This window comes from Cervus canadensis, chromosome 4 (assembly GCF_019320065.1).
Source record: "Cervus canadensis isolate Bull #8, Minnesota chromosome 4, ASM1932006v1, whole genome shotgun sequence".
NCBI classification, from domain to species: Eukaryota; Metazoa; Chordata; class Mammalia; order Artiodactyla; family Cervidae; genus Cervus; species Cervus canadensis.
Window position 1 is genome coordinate 83,336,159 of NC_057389.1, and position 16,633 is coordinate 83,352,791.

Sequence of the window (16,633 nt, forward strand, 5' to 3'; positions counted from 1 at the left end):
TTCATAACATTTTTGGTTAAAAAAATCCTGTTCTGAGTCAGTTGCAGGTATAATTTCACTGGGCATTCTCAGAAAAGAAATGTGAATTTAAGAAATTCTTTACAAAAATTAGCTGCAAGGAAATGGAAGGCTGTTTAGGGAAATTTGCATGGTAATGAGTCTCTTTCTCCCGTGCATTTGCGTGTCCTTTTGTATTTCCTTTATTCTTTGACCTTTTTGTTTCTAGCACTTTTCTTTTTAGATGGGAACTTGTTCCTGAACCAGGAACTCTAACCTGCAGCTCATTATTTCTTCTGTTCTTCATAGCAGTCTCTCTGTCACATGGGCAGAACAGCTGAATTCATTTCTCATTCTAATTGACTTCTTTGGTGTATTCAGAAGCTTGAATATTATATTACATTTTAAAATTCTTTCATTGGATATTTAATAAAATGTTTTATTAAACACTAGGGTACTTCTTGAAAAAATATATTTTAATCTCAAAATTGATCAAAGATGCATAGTACTAACCTCTTTTTACTTTCCATTGAAGCCAAATGTAGTTTTTTAAAGAGCAGTTTGAACACCTGAATTACTTTAGAAATTACAAGATTCATCTTTGGTGTTTCTGTTTGTTTGTTTTTGTTTTTATTGAAGTACAGTTGATTTACAGTGTCGGTATAAGTTTCTAGTTACAGCATAGTGATTCAGTTATATTTGTGTGAATAGAGAGAGAATATATATATATACATATATATTTTTTTAATTTCAGATTCTTTTTCATTATAGATTGTTACAAAATATTGATATATAGTACCTGTGCTATATAGTAGGAACTTATTTTTTATCTATTCTATATAAAGTAGTGTGTACCTGTTAATCCCAAACTCCTGATTTATCCCTCCCCCACCACTTTCCCTTTTGTTTTCGAAATCTGTTCATCTGTTTCTGTTTGTAAATAAGTTCATTTGTATCATTTGTTTTTAGATTTCACATATAAGTGATATTCTAGATTCGTTTTTTGTTTTAAAATAATACCTAAGGACAGTCTGTATTTCCCTAAGAATCTTCACTGACTTTAGAAGACCCAAGTTGTTGCTTGAATTAGCATGTTATACAACTCCAAAAATAAGCAGAATTTTGATTATGTATAGTTTCATTGTTGCTTCTCTTTTTAAAAGCTTCTAAAGTTTTCCAAATATACTTAGAATAAAACCTAAACTCCTTATGCTGTCACGTAGCACCTGCTTGTTGCTAGCACATTCCATTCACAATGAGCCTGGGATTCTCATTGTTTACCTTTTCATATACCAGTCTTGTCTTCTTCTCTGAGATAATCCACTCCATGAAAACAAGGACAGTAACTGCCTTGCTCAGTGCTGGGCGCTTAGGCTCTGGAAAAGCATAGAACTGAATTCATTCACCGGCTCAGGGATCTCAGTGCCAGAAGCATGAACCCAATCTAGGGCATCACTGCTATCTCCTGCTCAGGCTCAGCTCTGTTCTCCTTTTTCCCTGTTTTTGTCTTCTTTACCACCCCCCCCCCCATATTTACTCTTTTCTCTTTTTTAATTCACCCTTTTCACTTATTTTAGCTTTGTGGACTTCTAGCTTCAGCATTATTTAGTGTCATGAAACATTTTTACCATCCCTCCCCCGCCCCACCCATTCATCAGCAGGTTGTCCATCTTTTAGTATATCCTGAGTAGTATTTGTTAAATACTAAGCAATGGAGGTTAAAAAAAATAGTAATTCTCTTCTTATGATAATAACAAGACACAAAAAAACCCCAAACCTTTAATTAAAAGTGTCCTTCAGGATATCAGCAGGGATACTATGGCTTATTTCGATCTTATACTCTGCACAACTGTGGCAGAGGTTCCTTTTTTGCTTCTAGAATGTTAAAATAATCCTTGTCTCTGGCTGTCATTGTACCATCTCGTAATCCATGCTCTCTCAAATCTCTCCTAGGTTTGAAACTTCAGATCAAAGATTGTGACTTAAGAGGGTCTACACTTTTATGGAATCTGAATAGCTCTGGGTTTACATCAGTGACCCTTGTGGGTTCAGGGCTCCAACTGATTAAGGGGTTTTGAGCAGATTTTGAGAGGATTGATCTGTATTAGCAAACTGTACAGGGCACATTATTCCAACTGGCTTGCCAATTTAGAGATAACAGCTGCCAATTAATTCACAAGGGCATATTAGTTGGCCTTGTATTGTTATCTTTCCAATATCCAAAGCCTTCTTAGAAGCAAAATTCAGGGTGAAAGTTTGTCTGGTAAGCACAAGTTTGGAGTTAATGGAAATAGATGATAGTCTTAAGCCATGCTGCCATCAGATTTTGAGAGCCTGAAAGTCCGAGGAGCCTTTACCTAGCAGGAAAATAGATACTATTTCCCAAGGCATGGAACTCCCTAGACCATGAGCCTTTATCCTAGGTAACAGTGTTCACCCTTACATGGCTGCAGGAAGTTTCAGGCTCTTCACTCAATACAGATTAATATATTTCTGCTTCATTCATGCTATTGAAATGAACCGTCTAGTCTTAGTGTGTCTGTATCCGCCATTCTATTTAGAGGGTGAAATGTTTTAGCCTATTTCACTTTTGGAATTTATTAAACTATATTTTGTGAACTATCAACTTGGGCAAGTTGAAAACTTGCCTTATATGCAAGAGATGTTATTTAAAAACTTCATTCTTATGAATGAACATCAGTGACTAATGGTCAGGCTGGGAAAAAAACAAAAATAAACATAATCAGAAATCTGCAATGTCTTGATCTCCTGTTACATAGGCAGTTATTCTTTTTTCTTTTTTTTAATTGAGGTATAGTTGATTTACAATGTTGTGTGTGTTTCAGGTATAGAGCAAAGTGATTCAATTATATATCTATTCCTTTTCATATTCTTTTCCATTATAGGTTGTTACAAGATGCTGAATACAGTTCCTTGTGCTATACAGATGGTCCTTCTTGCTTATCTATTTTATATATAGTAGTGTGTATTTGTTAATCCCAAACTCCTAATTTATCCCTCATCCACCCCCTTCTTTTGGTACCATAAATTTGTCTTCTTTGTCTATGAGTCTATTTCTGTTTTGTAAATAAGTTCATTTATATCATTTTTTAGATTCCACATTTAAGTGATATGATATTTGGGATAGTTATTTTAAGTTAATTGTTCTAACTTTACAGTTATATATACTTTGCAAGAAGTAGTACATGAAGGTTGTATCTTTTGGGTAGTCAATTGAAAAAGTGTCTAGCCACAGTTTATGACTAACAGTTAATTGATATGTTATATCCATCACACAAGTATGAATAAATGAAAGAAAATTGAATTATGAAAAAAAAAACTAATTGTTTGATATGTATCTTTCAACTTAGCATTTCCTAACTCCAGCTCTATTTTCTTCACTGTGAGCATTTTAATTACCAAGCAGCCCAGAGAATTCTAGTCTGCCAGTCTCCCAAAAGTGATGGAGGTACTGGAAGAAGTTCTTCTTTTTACTCCTTTAAGCCTCCATGCAGGCCATTCTTATTCTTTCATGACATCATATTTTCATAATGGACATATTAAATATGGATAGATTGCATGTGTGCATATATGTGTGCATGCTCAGTCACTTCAGTCATGTCTGACTCTTTGTGACCCCATGGACTATAATTCACCAGGCTCCTCTATCCATGGGGATTCTCCAGGTAAGAATACTGGAGTGGGTTGCCATGCCCTCCTCCAGAGCATCTTCCCAACCCAGGGATCAAACCAGTGTCTCTTACATCCTGCATTGGCAGGCAGGTTCTTTACCACTAGCACCACCTGGGAAACCCACGGCTTGATTCAGTTCAGTTCAGTCCAGTCGCTCAGTCGTGTCCAACTCCCTGCAACCCCATGGACTGCAGGACGCCAGGCCTCCCTCCCTGTCCATCACCAACTCCTGGAGTTTACTCAAACCCATGTCCATTGATTCGGTGATACCATCCAACTATCTCATCCTCTGTTGTCCCCTTCTCCTCCCACCCTCAATCTTTCCCAGAATCAGGGCCTTTTCCAATGAGTCAGTTCTTCACATCAGGTGGCCAAAGTATTGGAGTTTCAGCTTCAGCATCAGTCCTTCCAAGGAAAATTCAGGACTGTATTCCTTTAGGATAGATTGTTTGGATCTCTTTGCAGTCCAAGGGATTCTCAAGAGTCTTCAATACCACAGTTCAAAAGCATCAGTTCTTTGGCACTCAGCTTTCTTTATAGTCCAACTCTCACATCCATAAATGACTACTAGAAAAACCATAGCTTTGACTACACAGACCTTTGTTGGCAAAGTAATGTCTCTGCTTTTTAATATGCTGTCTAGATTGGTCATAACTTTTCTTCCAAGGAGCAAGCGTCTTTTTTTTTTTTGGAGCAAGCGTCTTTTAATTTCATTGCTGCAGTCACTGTCTGCAGTGATTTTAGAGCCCATCAAAAAATAAAATCTGTCACTGTTTCCATTGTTTCCCAATCAATTTGCCATGAAGTGATGGGACCAGATGCCATGATCTTAGCTTTCTGAATGTTGAGCTTTTAGCCAACTTTTTCACTCTATCTTTCACTTTCATCAAAAGGCTCTTTAGTTCTTCTTTGTGTCATAAGTGTGGTGTCATCTGCATATCTGAGGTTATTGATATTTCTCCTGGCAATCTTGATTCCAACTTGTGCTTCATCCAGTCCAGCATTTTTCATGATGTACTCTGCATGTAAGTTAAATAAGCAGGGTGACAATATACAGCCTTGATTACTCCTTTCCCAATTTGGAACCAGTCTGTAGTTCCAAGTCCGGTTCTAACTTCTTGTTGCTCCTTGACCTGCATACAGATTTCTCAGGAGGCAGGTCAGGTGGTCTGGTATTCCCATCTCTTTAAGAATTTTCCACAGTTTCTCCAAGCCAGGCTTCAACAGTACGTGAACCGTGAACTTCTAGATGTTCAAGCTGGATTTAGAAAAAGGCAGAGGATCTCTGGTGAGATCAAATTGCCAACATACGTTGGATCATCGAAAAAGCAAGAGAGTTCCAGAAAAACATCTGCTTTATTGGCTAGATTATAGGCTATTTTATATTAGTTTCATCATTACATTGAATCTTTGTGATTTGGGATGGGTCTCTGGTCACATATAAACTATCACAGGACAAATTACCTATTTGATTTACCTCCTTTAACATGTACTTGACTAGCTAATACAAGGCACTGTGCCAAGACTGTAAACTTGGCAAAACCTGCACCCCACTCCCAATAATCCCACCCATTTTGGGTAAGAGAAATAATTTTCCACTTTACTAGTGACCACATTTCTGCATTTGTACTCAAATTCCAGTGATGCACAGAATTTGGGGTCTAGCTAAATTTTTTATGCAGTTCTATTAAAATAAATGCTTAATTTCACTTTAGTAATATTTCTAATATATAGCCTTTATTAAAATATTTTATTTTTCAAAGATTATAGAGGAAAAAATGGACTTCCCAGGTGGCTCAGTAGGTAAAGAATCATCCTGCAATGCAGAAAATGTGGGTTTGATCCCCTGAAGGAGGGCATGGCAACCTATTCCAGTGTTCTTGCCTGGAGAATTCCATGGACAGGGGAGTCTGGCAGACTACAGTCCATGGGGTTGCAAAGAGTCAGACACAACTGGAGCAATCAAGCACACACACACATAGAGGAAAAATAGGATAGAAATTTGATTAAGAGAACTCAGGGATTTCCAAACCCTAAACATGGTTTTCACCACAAATATGGGAGATTTCATCCTATAGACCCCAGTCCTATTATGTTTTTATAGCTATATTTGCTTTGTCCTGACAAAAGACATGAGTTTTCTCACTTAAATAACAGATTAATTATTTCTTTACACAACATCTTCCACTGATTTCCCATACCCCAACCTCCTACAAGTTGAGGCAATACAAGCAGATAAACCTGACAGATGTAGAGTGGGGCTCAGTATCACAGGACAAGAATTCCAAAATTATGAATCTCAGAGCTTTCATAGGATGCCTGGTAGAGCTGCCCATCCTGCCCATCCTCAAGACAAGGGTAAACCTTATCTTTCTCTGAAAAAATCATCTCTGAGGAAATAAGGACAGAGGGACTCTAGAACATTTATCCTTGTAATCTATGTCATTTCAAAGGAATCATACAAAAAAAAAAAAAAAAGAATCACACAATATGAACTCTTTGGTTTCTGACTTCTTTTGCTCAACTATGTTTGTGAGACTTATCCATTTGCTGCATGTAGTAGTAAATGGTTCCTTCTCACTGTACACAGTATTCCATAGTGTAAATGTATTGCCCTGTATTATCCTTTCTATTGTGAATAGACATTTGGGATGTTTCCACTCTTGTAAGATTCATAGTGCTCCTATAAATATCCTACTGTATGTCTTTTGGGGAACATACCTTTTAGTTAGGTGTGTGTCTAGGGATGAGGTTGTTGGAACACAAGGTATACATATGTTTGCTAAATAATTTCTAGAGTGGCTTCACTATGTTAAACATCTTTTTAATAAATGTATTTTCTGCTTTATCAAAAAAAAAAAAGTAAACGAGGCCAGGGAGATAAAATGTAAAGCATTTTCTGAGGTATCTGACTTGAATTTCCAAAGTGTGCTTACCATTCATGTACTTTTAACCCAGGTTACTAGCACTCTTGGCTCAGTATGCTCTGACTATGAAGAGATATGATAATATTCATGGAACACTGACTCCTGAACTCCAGTGTACTCTCTCTTAAAAATCACTGAGTGATTTGATCGTATATGACATGCTTGGCAGTGTCTGGAGCATGAAACTGGTTTTCTATCAAGGTTTGGAATTAACCATCCTTTCTCTTAGTCCCTATTTCAAAATGTTTTATTTTAATTTCTGGTTATTGGTGTATCTGGGCTTCTCTTTTTCTCTTAATTATCTTACCTGCCAATGACTCAAGAAATTGGGTTTTTGAAGTCCCACTTTTATATTGATTCAGAAAACTAAAAGAAAGCAACATAATGCTTTTTTTTAAGGGGGGTAAAAATCAAGGCTAACTCAATACTTTTGCCTCAAAAATTCCTAGGAACTTCCTCCTGAAAGAAATAATGCTCACTTGTATCCAGTGGGTATTCTCTCTTGTTTCACTTCAAAGTCATCTACAGTCATCATTGTAATTAATTGATCAGGCAGAAATGTGACATGTTCTTTTGTGTTAAATGTCCTCGCTTTTAAGTTAAAAAAAAAAAAAACAACTTCATCCCAAATGAAAGTTTAGCATTAAAGGCTTATTTTCAATGGGAATGGAATTTAGCATGAGAATTTTATTTAACTTATTCCTCAAATGAAAGATTTTCTCCTGACAGAGGTTAATGCATCTGTTAATGACAGAAGCATTTGTCATTTTTATGAACTTGACATCCTCTTCACTCATCAATTTCCAACCATGTCAAAAGAGCACAAACTGTTCTGCAGAAATTTTCAGGTAGTTAAGAACTGCTGACACTTTATCATTCCTTGGGGAAAAATTAAGGAAGGGTTGAAGAATATCAATTTTTGTTATTGCTATTATTTCCATAATTAAAAGTCATTTTAGTTGAACACTCTCTGAGTGACCTATTACATGCAAATTAGATAACTTTTAATTTAATAATTGTTTTGTGATTTATCCAGATGGTCTACTGAACAGAAGTAGAAAGCAAGATTGATTTTACAAAAACATCTTAAGAAACTTTTGGTAGATTCCCAATTGTTCTGGTTAACTATTGCTACATAATGAACTATTCCCCAAATTTTGTTGCTTAAAGCAGACATTTTTTATTCTTCATGATTGTGTGGGCCAGAAATACAGGAAAGGCTCAGCAGATTCCCATGGCATCTACTGGGATGGCTGGGGATGGAGGATACATTTCCAAGATGGTGCCTTCACTGATGTGTCTGGAGCTGTGGAGCTCTTGGTTCTATGTCTCCCTCTTCCTTCTTTCCCTCTCTGCAGTGCATGGTGTATCATCCTCCAGAGCCCTCTTCGTGTGGCTAGGGATTCTCAAAGCATGATTGCTCCAGGGTAGTTGAGCTTCTTACAAGACAGCTGAGAGCTCCAGCAAGAGTTTTAAGTTCCCAAGGCAGAGTATGTAAGGCTTCTTAAAAGCTAGCTTCAGAAGTGTGCCACGCTCTATTCACTAATCAAGTCATGAAGGAGGGGGAATTCCACTTTACCTCCCAATGGGAATAATTACAAAGAATTTGTGACTCTTTTAAACCTATCACATATTCAAGATACTTAGAAAATTGCTGAACTCTTTCTCTCATGAAAACTGGGAATTAAAACTAGGGAAAGAAATACTGACTCTCTTCAAAACTTGAAAGTTCTAATCTCAATACAAGAGAAACTGCAACCACCAAAGTGATGCACTTATAAAAGGGTCAAGAGTTAGCTGCTATTCTTTTTCTCAAGCAGAAGACAGGTGTATGGACGGAAAGTGAGTTTAAAAGGCACTTCACAGAACACTGCCAATCTCTCAGAGACAAAGAATTTCTAGTGGGTTGGAAATGCCACAATAGGAGGATGTGTCAAGCAAGAGTTTTGATTAGACTAAAGTGTTAAATTGACACAGGAAACTGAAATCTCAAAAGAGTATGTTTAATCGGTTCCTTACCTCTCCAGTGACTTTCAAATGCTGTGAAGAACTTAGCACGTTCACAGAGGCAAACCCAGCATTTTTGTTGACCACTAGTTCATTAAATAACCTAAAAAATAAAAAGAAAATATTTTTATGTAAGAGAATGATAGATATAATATGTGTTTTAAATTTTCCTACAACCAAATAAGGTCATTGGTACTCTAATAGAAAACATACACTTTAAAAAAAAATCTAGCAATTTTTCTCCTTGTCATTGTCTCCTTATTTGTGTCACCTTCTTCTCTTCCCTGTTTTTTTTTTTGTTTTTTTGTAATAATTTAGAACAGTTCTGATTTGTATGCATTTCAATATTCCTGGTTTCCAACAGTTTTAATTTTCAAGGATTGGAATTTTTAAATTATTTTTCTTCTTTCCGTTGTAGTACATAATAATAATAATAGCGACGATCTTTTTTAAACGTTAAGCTCATCACACTTCATTATCATCATCTTTGTTTCTCTTAAGTAATCTTTGATGAGTGGCTCCAAATAGCTGCTTGTTGCTCTGAAAATGATAAATGGAAAGATATTGCTGTATCTTTATTTCTCTGTATCCTTTCCTTAAGCAGATGCTCACTCTCCTGCTCTTCTTATTGTACATTAATTTATAGAATGACTGTTTCTGATCATTTTAGACAGCTGTGTATGTTCTCTGACTTTCCCCTGCCCCCTGCTTCTGTTAATTTTAGGTTTCTAAGTAATTATTCATTCAGTAAATGGTTTTTAAGTGCCTATTGTATTCCTCGAATCATGGTACTAATTTCTGGTCAAAGCTGATTAAAATAAGGCTAGTGTTCTTAAGGAATACATAGTCTAGGAAAAAAGGAAGAAGAGCAAAGAACTACTGCAAAATACGTGAAATGCCATGGTCCAGGAATGCGTTAGAAGTTCAGTGGAGTCAGTGTAAATTTTTTGTGGACCAAAGAGAGCAGGTAGGTTTCAACTTCTTAAAAAAAAAAAAGCCCTAATAAAGACCTTTCCTGTCATACAAAGGACTTTGGGATTTATTCTGTAAATGAAGGCTAAATGGCGAATGACAAAGATAAATATGCATTTAAGATTCTTTCATAATCCAATGTTAAAGTCCATGACCTTTATCTTCAATTTTGTGATAAATTTCAGCATATTGTTTATAAAATTGTCTCCACACATGTATATATGTGTATAAAGTGTTCTCCCTTCAAAACATCTTTCCAGATGACAAATCTAAATGAGTTTGCCTCCCTAAATATCTTTTCTTAATTTTTAGAATAAACCTTCAGAAATATTTTACTAAGAAATCACTATTTGTTATTTATGGCCTTCCTTACAACAGATACATGGGCTATTTTTAACAAATATTTATATCTGGAAAAGATACACGTTTGGATAATGCTACAAATAATAATGATAATAAACATTTGTTGATTCTACTCATTTTCCAGGCACTCTAATAATTATAGATATTTTCTCATTTGTCCTACAATAATACTATCAGGTAAATACTACTGCTATCTCTCTTTTACACATGAGAGCACAGAAACACAAAGATTAAGTTACTGTGCCCAGATCCCACAGCTAGGAGGTGGCGCATCAATGATTGTAACATAGACGTGATTCTAGAATGTATAAACCATTTCAAGAGCCATTTAATAGATATTATCCTATATTCTGGTAACTGCTAAACAAATCATATTTACTATTTTCTTATTAGTTTTATTTTTTATTTAGCTGTATTATCCTGAAAATTCTAAAACATCTTATCTTACTGTAGTAGCCTATGTTAAATATATCATTTTATTTATTGCAGTATAATTTGACTTCAGTAAAGTACACAAATTTTAGTGTACTGCCTGATGAATTTTTGTCTGTGTGCACACATATCAGCTGTACCCAGATCAAGACATATTCCTTTTCCCCAGTGGTTTCCCTATGAAGCCTTCTAGTAAATATACAGCTATGTACCCAGAGGTAACCATCATCCTAAACTCTATTACCATAAATTAGTTTCGTTCTATTCCTGAACTTCATATAAACAGAATCATGCAGTAAGTACATTTTTAGCCCTATTTCTTTCACTCAGCATAATGTTTTTTATGATTTTCGTGTAGTTATATGTACCAGCATTTCTTTCTTTTTCTCTGCTATGACATATCCTATTCTCTGCTATATAGTATCCTATCAAAATTTTAAAGTAAATTTTACTATGGGTAGATGTTTGAAATGTTTTCAGTTTGGAATCATCGTGAGTAAATCTTCACATTATGTGTGCGTGTGTGTGTGTGTGTGTGTGTGTATGTACATGTTCTTGTCCTTTAAGGAGCAGAATTGCTAGATTGTAGAAGAGATAGATGTTTAATTTTGTGCAAAGGGTTGTTCAGAGTGATTTATTATTTTATTTGCACTCCTACCAGCAATGTATGAAAGTTATTTTTCTTTACAATGTCTCCAGTACATAGCTTTCTAATTTTAGCCTTTCTGATATTTCATTTTGGTTTTAACTTTTCATTTCACTGAGCCATCACTGAATCATGATAAAAGAGCAGATTGGGTATTGCAAGAATAAAAAAACCAATCCATTGGAATTTTTATTTCAGTTATTGCCTTTTTAAGATCTAAAATTTCTTTTTAGCTCTTTTTTAGAGTTTCTATATTTTTCTTGACGTGTCCCATCTCTTCACAGATTATATCCATATTTTCCCTTAAATTATTTTGTTAATAATTGCCTTAAGGCTCTTGCCTGCTAATTTCAATAACTTGCCTATCTGTAAGTCTGCTTCTATCAACTGTTTCTTTTGGTTCTGAATCACATTTTCCTCCTTCTTCATGTTTGTAATGTATTTTATTATATTCTGAGAATTGTGTATAAAGGAATATTGGAGACTGAATATTTATTTTTTTATTTCTCAGAGAGTGCAAGCCTTTGTGTCTCCCAGCTTGTTTGAGGGCTGATCATTCATATTCCTCCCAGGAGGATATGCCCAGTGGGCTAAATATGTAAATTGATTTTCACTTGTGATTAATTCAAGCCCCAATTTCCTGAGGTGCCACCTCTTTGATATATTCAATATTTGTGTAGCAACAGGATTGGCAGAAATTTTGGATATTTTTAGCTCACCTTTAGATTCAACTCTAGATGTCTTACAGAATCCAATAACCTTGTTCTGCTCATCTGCCCCTCCCCTAACATTGTATTCTGAGAAAAACTAAAGGATGATGGAGGAGAATTAATGACCAGTTGTTTGTCCTTATGTTTGACTCTCTTCCAGGTGCAATCTATTTTCCCAGCCCATGTTGTCGAAAGCCCAGATGATTTCACTTTCTGCATGTAGATTTCTCCAAAGTCCTTTGCATTCCCACCTGTATCCATAGCAGGCACCATTCTAGAAGTATGAATGCTGATATGGCTCTGCTTACCTATAAAAAGCTTGCTTTCATCTGGAATTTAGTGCAATACTATGTCTGCTAATGATAGAAAACTTAAATATGCCAATTCAAGTGACTTGGTCATGCCTGCTTTAGAATTCAGTCACACTGGGTAAATACCCAAGTCAATTCAGGTCCCACCCCCTCTTTCTCAATTTCATCTCGTTGGGTATGAACCCGGTATCTAACATGCTGGTTATCATTCTGGTACTGAGAGATAAGTATATCATCACATCACTCTGGTCTTGGTTCTGGCTTCTGTTACGGAGAAGCATCTTATCTGATCCCTGTCATTCTAAGCTACAAGGTGATGCTAATGACTTACAGGTGTCAGATCCTTGTAATCTGTATCTTCTCTGTCCTCCTTATTCTCTCTCAGTCATATCGCATTCCCTCTTGGAGCTCTAAGCTATTGCTTTCTTCACTGCTATAGGAATCTGTTCTCTGGCCCGTCTGTCTACATTATTCAGTCAGTCACTCCTGAGTACTGTTTAGATGCACATTCCTCTAACACACAAGGACCTTCTTAGACTACATAACGTGAAAAACAAGTTTGTCTGTCCACCCAAGCCTATGTGGAATTTCTTTCAACTTGACCCTGGGGATCTCAACCCAAAAGAGTGGAAGACACGATTTCTATTTGCATCTATGCTCTTTTCTACTTCTTATATATCTTTCTCTCCAAATACCACCTCATCCTCCTCCTGTAAGTCAACAGAAGTCTCCCCCTTCCAGAAAATCTGTTCTCAAATTATAATCTGGAATATTTTCCTGTTTTATGATTTATGTTACTAACCCATATTTAATTTGCTCTGGCGCTTGATAAGAGGAGTCAACCACTTGGAATCCAAGAAACTTTTCTCTAGCTTTCGAAATTCAGTTGTTTTTAAGATTATTATCTCTGTTATGAGCTTAACTTTTGTCTACCTATATTTGCCATTCACATTAATCAATGATTAATACAAAGTTATTCTGCTAACAGAGCTTGGGGTAGGTTAGTTAATGGTACAGAGAAACATGAAAACACTTTATAAAACTTCAATATATTATCTCTATTGGTTTCTGTTGGAAAGAGATGGCATGCTCAAAATGCAAAAATGAATTAAGTTTAAAAGGATATATTCCCTAGGTATGAGCATGGTTGAGGGACTCCAACCTGAGATGATGAAAGGAGAAATTATCATCTCTGAGTGAAGCGAGTGGTTTTTTAAGAGAGAGCAGCTGTGCTCTTTCATATAGTTGCGGGCAAGAAATGAGCAGGTTTATAAACTGCAAGGAGTTTACTATAGGTAGAGATCAGTTTTAAACTGGATTTGAGAACTGTTGGCATCACATTCAGACTTTAAAAGACTAAGAGATCATGGCAAATAGGATCATAGGCAAAGGGTTTTATTTCAAGATCCTCAAGTTTTCTAAATTTAATGTGCCTGAGAATGTGCCTTCCTCAAGTCCTCACCTCGAGGTGAATGGAGTCTTAAGATATTACAAACTGTGTTGGAATGTTCTAAATTCTAACATATCGTGTACTGAGGCAGAGGCAATCCCTCCACATGGACGGCACTATCTGGGGGTTCAGACCCACCCCAAGACTTACTGAAAGAATGTGTACTGCGCGTGTGAGTCCTTGAGGTTCAGAGAAACCAGAGATCTTAAAGAACTCAAGGGTCGTGAGGGGCTGGATAACTGGAGCTGGTTCATGGAAGACCCAGTACGGCTGCCTAATTCCAATCCCGATCCCACCGAAAGTCGCCTATTCCCCATGAAGGCGAAGTCGGGGGAGGAGCTGGGGGAACTCAAAAGTCTTGCCCGGGCGGGGGATGAGGGTGAGGGGAGCAGCTGGCTGAGGGATCTCTGAATAAGAGACATCACCTGGGAAATGAGAGACACGTTGCTGAGGTGGCCGTGGCTCGGGGAGGCCTGGAGAGAGCGAAGGCGCCTGCGTGGCTTGGGCAGGTCCCCGGGAGCGAAGGGAAAGACACGCAGAGGAGGGGGTCCTGGCCGGAAGCAGTTCGCAGGAGGTCCGGTTACTCTCCGGGTCTCTTGTGGGAAAGAAACCAGACAGCTGCCAGTGTCCGAGGCCACACTTGTACCGAGCCTCTCGTTCACTCTGAAGCTGCATGTTATCGGGATCACCGAGGCCTTGATAGGTGAGACGGACCCGCCGTAGAATGAGAATCACCTGGGAGTCTTGGTTCATGGTGAGGCCCAAGGACCCCATCAGCAGCACGATCTAAAGGGGACTAATTGGCGTCCTATTTTCAACCCCAGTGTTGCAAATGGGGCCCCTTCTGCCCCATGACAGTATCCAGGTGGTTTTGGAAAGGCCATGGTCACACTGACCTTGGCCTGACAGCCCAGGGCCAGCCGAACTCACTGCTCATGTGCTCACTGCTCATATGCCTGCTGTTAGGTGGTTAATGCGTCTGGTCTTCAATCATTTACTCGAAGATGCTGGCATACCACCCCTTCCTCAGCATTGGTCTATGGCCCCATGCAAGATTACCAAGACACAGTTGACTGAGGAAGAACATAGCTGAGCCTGGTTTGCAGGTAAGTGCGCACAGTTTGATGGTAGTAACCAGAAAAGCACTGTAGCAGCCTCGTATCCTTGGACTACAGTGAGGAAGCAAGAGTGTCCTCTTGGCTGTGTCTTCAGGTGATACATCTGGAGGGTGTGGAAAAGGGTTGGCAAGAAGTATGACTGTGTGCTGATTCATAAATAGTGGCTCAACTTTGGATGGAATGGTCAGATGATTAAAAGGACTGGCAACAATATTTAAGACAGTTTAAAATATGGTCTCCTCAGAATGTGTCTGGAGTATAGAATATATGTGTCTTGTATGAATATTCATGAAAAACATATTGCAGACCAGGCTTTCAGTAATCAGATAGACTATAAGATGCATTCTAGGGATGTCTTTGTGACTCTTTCCTCTTACTTCAGTGCTTGTTTGCTCAATGGGTTGAGCAAAGTGGCCACAGTATCAAAGATAGCAGGTTATATGCATTATAAACAACCTTGGTTTTCCCTCACAGAAGTTCATCTGGCTAACCCCACTGCTAAGTGCCTCATATATTAACAGCACAGACCAAAACAGACCCTTTTCCCTCCAGTTAGGGATTGGAGGGTTGAATAGTCACCCATATGGATTGGGCAGAATTTCACCACCCCTGCCGGAATAAACATTTTTTTTTTCTGAATATAGATTGTCTTTGTTAGACATCCTGAATTCCATATTTCCCATAATTGTATCCCTTATACGTTGTTTTTAACAAAGAAACTCTTTTATGGTGAAAATGACAAGACAGCCTGATACTTAAGGGATTTATTATAAAATGGTTCAGTAGTCAGTAAATTATTCAGTATGATACCAGCTGGTAACAATGACTTGTAAATTTGAGGTGCTATCCTATGGGATGCTCTCTAAACCAGTAATCAGTATCTAATTTTCTTTTTTTTTTTTTTTTTTGCTTTCCATAACCAGAATATAGCCACCAAGGGCATGGTAATTCTCATTATTTATCTTAATGAACCTTTTGTCAAGGTTGGCTTTCATTCTCCCTAGCTATACTTTTGGTAGTTTTAGATTTAGGAAATCATTCACAAGGGCATAAAATAAGGATTCACTTGACCTTGATGCTGAGGTTGCCAGCTGACTGTTGGGGCTCTTCCTGCCCCTGAAGCAATGAGGAAAGAATGGAGTGGATAGATTCTCTGTAGTGACCGACCAGAGAGTGAATAGGATTGATGTTATTACACAGTAGAAGGGGGAAGTATATCTGAAGCCCCCAAGTTTCTCTAGGATGCTTGCTAACACTTCTGCTTCACTTGAAAAGATTCATGGAGTTTGAAAATGAGCAATAATAATAAAAACTAAATATAAAACTAAAACAAAAACTAAAAAACTAAAACTAAATAAAAGCTAAAACAAAAATAATAAAAAGTCTCATCCCCCACAGGGAGAAAGGTTTGTATCACTGTATCACTCGACCCTACCAGCTGAAGAACGCAGAAGTTATAAATACCAACTATCACTTCAAAGCTAGGTGAAGAAAGTTATAACAACTACCTATGGTATTTTTGTTTACTTGTTTGTTTTTGATGTTGCTAATTCTCTATGTATTTAATCAGTTTCCCACTTTTTCTTCCTTTCTTTTACCATTTCATCCAAAATATGTTGGTAATGGTTAAAATTAGAACTTAACCTGAGTTTTCAGTATAATTGAGTAGCACTATAATACAGTATGGAAGAAGAATAAAAAAATACCCAGCCATGGAAATGGTTAATAATGGAATGAAGGATATATTTGGATATTTAACAAAGTTGTGGACTTGCTTTATTCAAGTTGTGGATAAGTTTTATTAAAGGCATAATGATAAATAAGAAAAAGAGTATCCTTTTAAGTGATGAAATGCATGCAGTCTAGAATAAGGATATAACTTTCAAACACCTTTATTTACCAACTATCATACCATAAATATACATAAAGCAAAAGTGCTTGTAGAAATTCACAGTAGTTGTAGGTGAATTTAAATAAACTGTCAGATCATGATTGATGAAGCAGACC

General features: G+C 37.1%; 1 long non-coding RNA gene across 1 annotated transcript; it reads left to right on the top strand.

Annotated features, from left to right (window-relative positions):
- The first annotated feature begins 3,021 nt into the window (after window positions 1-3,021).
- Window positions 3,022-16,449, top strand: LOC122440133. The gene is made up of 2 exons (XR_006269059.1): window positions 3,022-3,617; window positions 5,638-16,449. It is a non-coding gene; the product is annotated as an uncharacterized LOC122440133 (long non-coding RNA).
- The last annotated feature ends 184 nt before the right edge of the window (window positions 16,450-16,633 follow it).